Raw genomic sequence first — 9,961 nt, 5'->3', positions numbered from 1 at the left:
ATATACTAATTAGCACTTAGTAGTCACTCATTATTTTCTATTTTCAGTTTTATTAAATCTAAAACTATGGAAAGAAAAATTAGGCTGAATACATTCACTTAATTAAACATATAAACAAAAGTGTTTTTTCTAACCAAGTTTCAGCCTCATTTCTTGTTTTTTTTTATGTTATTTTTATTATTTTTGCTTTTGAACAATAAGCAATGGCATTTCCACTGATGTTTATTAAGTATCAGAAAAAAAACACAACACAGTCTTGAGCACATATAAACCAATAATGAGGGAGAAATTTAACTGAATGTAGTGGTAAAATATCCCAGGCAAAATAAATAATATTAGTTTTATTGTATATGACTAAGAAAAACTTAAAGGCTAGAAATAAAGAAGGGGAAAGTAGTTTAGGGATTGAGACCTAAAACCGAATTCCTCATTTAACACTCAGAACACTGACTGAATAGAGACATTGCAAGATGGAATTTTAAGAACTCACCAACCTAGCTTTTGATAGAAACAAATCCAAAACATGTTAGTCACCAGATAATCTTACTACCTTAAAAAGACTAACTCATTAGAATGTCCACACACTCTCATAGTTACCCTTGCCAGTTTTTCATTCTCTCAGGAAATATATTTTGGGAAAAAAATCATGTTTTTTGGTTTCATCTTCTCTCCTACATCCTCCATGAATGTTGAGCAGAACATTTAGCCATGGTGAAAAATAATCAAAAGATATAGTACTAATCAGCCATCTACATGACTTTCTCATTAATCAAATGGTTCCCAGTTGGTAGAATAAATAGTTGTAGATTTACTTCTAGGTAATTCCTGAAGTCTATATTCTTCTTTAGTCATCTTTATCATCCTGGTTTAGAGTATCTGTGAATTGTTGAGAGTAGAGAATTTGGGGGAAATATAGACTGCTTTCAAATTAACTGTTCAATTTTTTAATTGTATTATCTGGTAAAAATTACTTAACCTTTATTTGCCTCAGTTAACTAACCTGCAAAACTAGAATAATGTAAAGGTCTGAGCACACCGTTCAAAATTAATGTTGCTGATGTGCCCCTTTAATAGCACTCTTCTATACCTCATAATGGTTATAAATATAATAGTCTCAGTATAAAAAGACATTTTCTTTTACATTCTTATATTTTTCCTTAAAATAGTTTATATTCATACAACCATTTTGATTACCTTGTGCATTACCTTTATTGTTCAATTATTTCAAAAACATTTATTGATCTCCTACTATGTGTCAGACATTGCCAATGCTGAGAAGACAAAAGGAAAAAGGTACAATCCCTGCTCTCAGTATGTTAGGGGAAAATAGAAGAAACAAAAATACAGTAAAAGATTATCTGTGCTAAAATAGATATGTAATCAGAGTTGATAGGAAAGAACAAACCAAGCTAACGGTACTGGAGTGTCTGTTTAAATTTTTAAAAATAAAGGTTTAAACTGGGAACTGGAGAATGAATAGTGATTCTAAAATAAAAATACAGAAGACTCAGAAGAAGGAAATTTTAGGCATAATGAATAGCTTATGCAAAGACAAAGAGATGTGAAATTTCAGCATATCAATTCTTGCCGCCATACTTGTCAATTATAAAACTATTGCTACTTACCAGTGTTCTTGGTTCCTTAATACACTTTCTATTTATGATTTATAGAGCAATCATTTTATGTAGGTATCAATGTTGATTTTATGTCTACAGAGAACAATAATCTGGAAGAATACCCTAACTAATTTAACTGCATCTTATTTCTATTTTTAATTTTATTTTCATAATAGATAGTACAGTCATTGATTCCAAAATCAAAAGGTACAAAAGGATACACGTCAAAAAGTTTCCTTCTCATAGTCACACATTTGTCACCCCCACATCACTGCTATTAGTCTCTTGTTTATGTTCACAGTTATTCTTTTTTACTCTACAATAAATACTAGAGACTTTCCAGGACAGCTCAAAAAAGTTATATTTCTAATTGGTGTACTATAATTTAAATAGTCCCCCAATGATAGATATATAGATTGTTTCCATTCTGTTGTTATTTAAATAATGTTGAAATGACTATCTTTTTACATATGTCATTTTATTGTGCAAAATATCTCTCCAGGCTAAATCTAAAAAAATTAAATTGGGGAGGTCAGAGAATAGGTATGTTTATAATTATGTTCAATATTGCCAAACTACTTTTCATAGTGGTTATATTACTCAAGGTGCCCATACTGAAACCAGCAGTATACAAGTGTCTCTGCTTTCCCATATCCTGGGCAACAATGTGAGTTATTTCTCATGTATTTCTGGGGTGATTTTCTAATCTGACCTATTTATATGTCTATGTAGATAGATGATGCTTTGTTCTTTCTTAAGGACTCATTATATATATATATATATGTATATATATATTTCTGATTATATATACATACTTCTATATACATAAACAGAGTAGGTAGGTTAGATATATCAGATACTATCATGTACCATGTTATATATATACATATATATATAGAGAGAGAGGGAGCATGTGTTTGAGTACAGTTTGTTTTGCATTTTTTGGTATTATATATAAGAATGAGCAGAGTTTTAATCTTTTGAGTCATTTTTATTTCTATTTCTATGGACTGCTTGTTCTCAAATGTTCTCTTTTATTTTCCTTTTAGGTTTGGTCTTGTTTTAATGTAATTGTAGGTGTTCTTTACATATTAAAATCAACTATATATATATATATTTTAAATCTACAAGGCAAAGTCCACTATAAGCAAAGTCAAATTATAAATGAAAAAAAGTAAAAAAATATTTATCTAATATTCCAAAGGTCTCTTTTCCTTCTATCTATAATCACTAAAGTACTTTACAGTCAATAGAGATGTTCCTTATACCAATACCCATAATTCCCATATGAAATTCTAATAGTAAATAAATGGAAATGGCAATAAAAATGGTGGATATACTTAAACTTGAAATCAGTGCTATTAATTTTTTATTACCTAAAAGAAAAAAAATTGAGTGTCAGCTTCAATGTAATGAATTATATAGATAGATTTCAATTTATTCTGAGATGATATTTCAAGAGAAGTGTAAGTGAATCAGAAAAAAATATTAATCATTAACACCTGAAATAAAAACTCATTTGCAGAGCTTTTTGGAGGGAGGTGGTCAATAAAGAGGTTGATGTGCTAATCATTTTGTGTATAATATTCTGTGAAAGCATCTTTAGATGAAAGGAGGACATACCATTTCAGGCAAAAGAGCTTTTGACATTTTTCAGAGTACTTCTCTCTACCAGGCACTGTGACCACAGTGGGCAAAACGCATGGTAGCACAAGTAATAAGAGAATGAAAGATGGCCCCAGTAAGTTAATATAGTTACTTTAGATCCCTTCTATACAATACTGAGCAATATGATTGTGCGGTATTCTTTCCATATCAAACTTCATTGAAATCAGTGGTGCAGCTATCTCATTCATTTCCATACATCTTTATATACTTAATTTCAAATGTAAGTACTTCACATAACCAATTTTGTTACATAATAAATATATCTGAATACTGCACTGAAAACTCAAATGTGTTCAACATTTTTTAAATACCCTAACTTGATAATGTACAGAAGCCAGCAAGTTTTAAGGTGACATGACTTAAAACAGTCATGGCATGCTATGATTTAAAAATAACAAAATATGCAGTATAGAAAGCACATTAAGTAAATCATAAGGTTTTTACATAGTACTAATGATTCAGCCTGAGCAGGCTGTGAGAGTCCAGTCATTAAACCATTCTTTACTAGATGCCAAGATGAAGTGGACTGTACCCTGTTGGATCTCCAAATTCTGGCCAAAGCAGCTTCCAAACACAGTGAGAAATTGAAAGCTTTGCTGATTGGATTACGAAAACACATAAAGGTCAACCTGAATGGCAAAATGCAACTATTTCAGAAATCCATATTTTCTGTATATCTCAGAAATAACTAAATTTCCTTGTCAATTGCATTATTATGAACTTTCATCAAATCTTTAACCATGGTCATTTTTAAGTCTTTTGTCATTTACAGACAGTTCTGGGTATACTCTGATACTTTCGCAAAAATGTTCCTATAAAAGGGTTTCATCTTCAAGGAATTTATGGAAAAGACTCTGACAAGTACAGGTTTCTGGTAACTGACTATACTGCTGAACTGAATGAATAAGCATTTTCAGAACTCTAATGGAAAACTGATGAATTCATAAAAGTGCTAACAAAAGATCAAGATGAAAAAAAAATTAATTACATGGGACTGAGTTAACTGATGAGGATGATTATAATTTTTGTGACTTTCTGTTTGAATAAAAAAAAAAATCCCACAAGGACTCAGAGGCAAAAAATATACAAATCAATTTTCACTGCAAAGTAAAGGAGTTGTTACAATGGAGGATTACTGGACTGAATGTCAATATTATGACACAGTATGAGTGTGTTTCGTGTTTGGTAATTGCAATCATTGTTGCTTTTGTTGTGGTCATCCATTTACAGTGCTTGGTGTCAGTTTATTTCTCTTGTAAAAATAAAAAGAAATACAAAAAAAGAAATCCATATTTTCATGGATACAAAACAAAGTAAAATTCTTCAGAATAGTAGGTCATTGAAAAGTCAATTCTTTCAAATACACACATATAATACCACAATTCCTATCATTTCTATGCTTTCTTTGAGTCTTTTCCACAAAGTAGGTCAGTAACAATAATATTTCAATTATTTCACTGTTTTTTTCAAAAGTGTTCAAGATTTTTCACGTATATGCTTTCATTAGTAACAAAAAAGTGAGACAAAGCAGACAAAAAATGTATCATTGCTCTACATTTATAAACAGGTTAAATAGTTCTAGTAACTTATTAATAATTATAATCATTATTCTTGTGAATGTTAGGTGAGTGTATATTTTACCATGTTTCTGTATTACCTAACTTTTGAAAACTCAAAACGACATCACTGCTTAATTCTGATGAATCTCTGAGGTACAGGAATCATGAGTCAGAGAAAGCAGCCTAAGCAGGTAGAACTGTTTTGGTTTACCTACAAAGTTTGGGAACCATTATTCATTACACTGCCAAGATAATGGCAGAGTGCCCTCTGGTGTGAGTTCTGGGTAGTCCTCCTAAGTTTAGACTACTCATCCTTTATAGAGTACTTACTAATCTACAGTGTCTTTTCCCCTGGATACCCTCACCTTCCATCAATCTCCACCAATCCATTTCTGGACTGGAGAAAGAGAATAATAATAGGGAACAACATTTAGTGTGTGATGATTATGTTCTAAATACTCTACTGTGCTCTTTAGTTGTACTATTACAATTATTTTTACAATAAACCTATGAAGTAAAGACTATTTTTACACCCTCCCCTCTTTTACAGATAAGGGAATTGAGTTTTAGAAAGGATAAATTATCTTGCCTTGAATATCCAACTCTTAAGATGCAGAGCAGAAATTGAAGCCCAAAATCTATGTGATGTCAGAGTCCTGGTTTTTAACCTGTTTTTCTCCTTTATCTAACAGATTCTAAACATCTGTATTAATGATTAAACTCATCTTCAAAGGCAAAATAATCACCTTTGGTTCTTTGGACTCTGGAATTAATTTGGGGCTTTTCAAAAAATATAAATTGGTAGACTGGGTCAATTAAATTCAATTGATATGCCAATGATAACTATACGTGAAGCCTTTCAAAAATATAATTTTTAACTTCCATAGGCTTCCTAAATGTAATGCCTATTAAAAACAAATAAAACATAACCTCTAGAGGTCACTTGAAAATCCAATTACTTCAGATTCGTCACATGGCACAGGTGTCTTCTACAAAGATAATAGTCACCTCCAAAAGTTAAATGATCATATAAATCAAAAATATACTTAAACTCATTTCTTTTTTGTGCCTCTAAATTTGCACCAGACTATATTTACTGCTAAAAATTAAACTTGAGATATTACAATAGCAATAAAAATGTCATGTAGGATTTGCTTATATACTTTTAAATGATATTAAAAGTGAGTTTAAATTGGACTGAATAAAAGAAAAATGTGTATGGCTGTTGATCTTCCTTAAATGAGAAGGTTTTGCTGTTGCTGTGGTGGGGAGGCTCGCCACAGGAATGTAGGCAGCTCATAATGTCCAAACTTAAAGATGAAGTGGCCTATTTTTAGACAATTAGAGAGCTGAGATACTAAAAGTTTTCTCTTCTTAGAATTCTATAGAATAATATCACAAAGGGCCATTACAAATGATTAAGTAAATCTTTGACCTTGAAATCTGGGTCAAATGTTTACAGACAAAAAAAGGAATAAGGTTGAATATCTATCTGAGAAATTCACCCGTATGGTGAATAAGGACCTCAATGCCTAATTCTACCCTGTCCTCAAGTGACATACTATTACAGAAAAAAATCTGAAATCATCTCAACTTTCTAGTTCCTTATACCTCTGGACATAACTCAATATCTGTTGGTCAGTCTCATATATGCTACAAAAGTGTGATTGTGGATATAAAACAAAGTTCCCAAAGTTTATTTTACTCTGACAGAAGTGAAGAAAATGTTTTTTTGTCTGATCAATTACTTTTAGATTTCTTTCATCATTTCATTATATACCCGGACGAGGGCACGAACCCATGTCCCCTGCATCTGCAGGCGGATTCTCAACCACTGCGCCACCAGGGAAGCCCAATATGACTAGTTTTAAATGAAGAGGTAAGATGTGTGTTCCCAGAAAATAGAGTGAATCCCAAACAATTTTCACCTGAATAGTACTATGATATTGCATAGAAGATCTGAAAGTTGCCAGTGGTCTCAGATCTAATATCTTCCACAGTAGAGAGGAACACAATTTTTGAACCAGAGACTATTCATTCTCGAGATATCATTATGTTTTAATAAATCTTACATTTTAAAAATTGGAAATGCAGTATCTGCAACTGAACTTGGGTATTCTTTTAATATTTCCTATTCACTAAATGAGTTCATTTATTTAGTTAGAATTTCAAAAACCATATGATAAGTACACACTACAGTGCCTTTGAACAAAATTTTTCTGTTACATATGTCAGTTTTGAAGCTGGTTCCTTTTGCTGTTTCATTGTATTGTAAACTATTTATACTTCTATTCGAATTACATATTCCTATTTTAATCATTTGAATTTTATCACTAACATTATCATAGCAACTGTGTTTAGTAATATCTATATGAATGGTATTAAATTATACATTCTCCCTAGTCATCAAAAGCAGAGGAGAGACTCACAGCTCCAATTCTCAGGTCCTCTGAATCATGTAAATTCTGCCACTGGCCCCATGTTTAGGATCAAGAGGCTCCACATTTAGGATAGAAAAAGGACCTATTCTCCCCTTCCTGACACTCTTTAGTTCCCATCCTCCATTCTACCTGGTTCCAGTAGAGATTCCTCTCTCATCCTCCCCTGAAGACTAGCACCCACTTAAGAGTCAGCAGTATAGCTCTTTATACCTTTACAGCACTACCGAGAAAGGCCTCAGTCCTTCCTTGCATTCCTGCTTCCAGGACACATGCACTGATTCAATCAACATCACATATACTGTCATCATTTTCCTCTTTCAGAGTCAGTTCTCCTCTCAGAATCCCATGCCTTTCAAATCTGATCTAGGAATGCTCACTGTCTAGGCCTTACACTGCTTGCATCCATATGCATGACTCAGGGGAAGTCACCTCATCTCTTTGAGCCATGTTTTCCCTCTACAAGACAATGGGATTATTAGGGGTCAAGTTATAAAGCTATATGGGCATTAAACAATCAGCTGGCCATAGGGTACTTATCAGTCCTCTATATATTTGATATCATGACTTAACTCAGCCTCTGGATTTGTGGACTAATGATTATGATTAAAGGAGACACAAACAGCATGTGATATAAAAATAGCATCCCTACTCAGTTAAATATGAAAGTAACCTTTAGTCTTTTACTAAGCAGATAAACTAGGGAATATTTTGATGAAAGAAAGTGAAATAAAAATCAACCAAGCATTTGCCAATAATAGGAACGAATGCTTTTCTATCACTGTGTTACAAATCCTCTGGTGTGAAATTTGGAAAAAAAATCTCTCTAGCTGATGGCCATACTTGGTAGCTGATGTACTGAATCAGAATAATTCAAGACATGATAGAGAAGTGGTTCTCAAATCTTGTGTATAGATTTATTGCAACAAAGAAACTTGAAATGTTAACTTATAAAAGATATTTCTCATTACTTTTTCAGGCCTTAGGAAATAGCATCACTGTGAGTAAATATCAATAATTTATTGTTTAACAAACACCTCCCATTTCCTGCCAAGGATTGTGATAGAGAGCCAAACTCAGGAATCACAACCTAGAGGACATTATCTAATAGTTCTTACTGCCCTTATCATTAAAGAATTAGTCTTATATTTTGATAATCTCCATGGATGTAAATCTAGGTCAAAAACCTGAAAGAGTATATCAGAAAAGTATAGCTCTTACTTATATAATTGGAATTTGGCAAGAGAATAGATCTCAAAAGTTCTCACCAAAAAAAGGTAAATAAACATGTGAGGTGACAGATGTCTTAATTAACCCAAAGGGGGAATCCTTTCACAATGTATGCATATATCAAATCATCAGTTGTACAGCTTAAATATCTTACAATTGTATTTGTTAATTATACCTCAACATAGCTGAAGAAAATAAAAAAAAATGATGGCTCTTATGATGCAGTATTATTAATATCACTAAGGTTCTCTCCAAATAGCCTTAATGCATACTTGACAGAATAAAGAAATGCAATTTTCTCTTATTTTGTTTTAGAAAATGAAGAAAATATGTTTTCAAACTATTCTAATTTGCATGACTTTACAATTCTACATGAATTAGGTCTCTTTTATTATATTTATCTTTAGTGGAGAATAACTGACAAATATAACTGTATTTATTCAAAATGTACATGACGATTTGATATAAATGTACATTGTAGAATGGTAACCAAAATAAAGATAATTAACACGTCCATCACTTTACATAGTTAACATAGATAACTTGTGTGTGCGTGTGTGTGTGTGTGTGTGTGTGTGTGTGTGTGTGTGTGTGTGTGTATGGTGAGAATGCTTAAGATCTACTCTCAGGGTGAGGGCAAAGGGCATAAATTTTCAGTTATAAGAATAAGTTCTGAGGATCTAACGTACAGCATGGTGACTATTGTTATTAACACAGTACTTGAACTAGGCTTATTTTAAGCATTAAACTATTTAAGAAATGCTGAGATTCTCTTATTTAAATTCTGCATAAGTCAGATTTTCATATATTCTTGAGTAAGCAGCTGTTGTGACTGACTTTCTTATTATACATAGCTCATGCCACAATGTCAAATTTTTATTCTTGGTGATAATCACCACAACATAAAAATGATATAAATAAGAATTACAGCTAGAAATGCAGAGATATAAATGCCATTAATGATATATACTCTAAGAATCTTTGAATGGGTTGACTACCCATATTTGAAATGTGAAAAATACAATCACTGTACTTTTTTATCTACAACACTATCAAAAAATTACTTTCACCTATTTTATCATGGAAGTGGTCTGTTGTTTCACAGAAATAATGGCATATGTCACTGTGTTATTGTATACATTCGATCTAAGAATTAAATCTCAAGGTAGAAATATGTCCAACATAGGTCTTTCCAATTATCTCCAAAATGATTATGCATTTTAATTGATATTAGTGATAACTGTGAAGTGGAAATTAAAACTTTCTTTTACATCTAAGACCTGGGATTGGGAAAAAAACTTATTCTAAATTCCAGTGAAAATTAAGTAAATGGAGAAAATCGGACTGAAGCCCAAGCTGAGTTACTCCGAGTAATGTAATGCTACTTGGACTACACTGTGTTCCTCTCCTTATTTAAACAAATCAGACATGAATCCTATGCTCAATCCTA

This window comes from Globicephala melas, chromosome 4, assembly GCF_963455315.2.
Source record: "Globicephala melas chromosome 4, mGloMel1.2, whole genome shotgun sequence".
In the NCBI taxonomy this organism is placed as follows: Eukaryota; Metazoa; Chordata; class Mammalia; order Artiodactyla; family Delphinidae; genus Globicephala; species Globicephala melas.
This window is presented reverse-complemented; position numbering follows the sequence as displayed.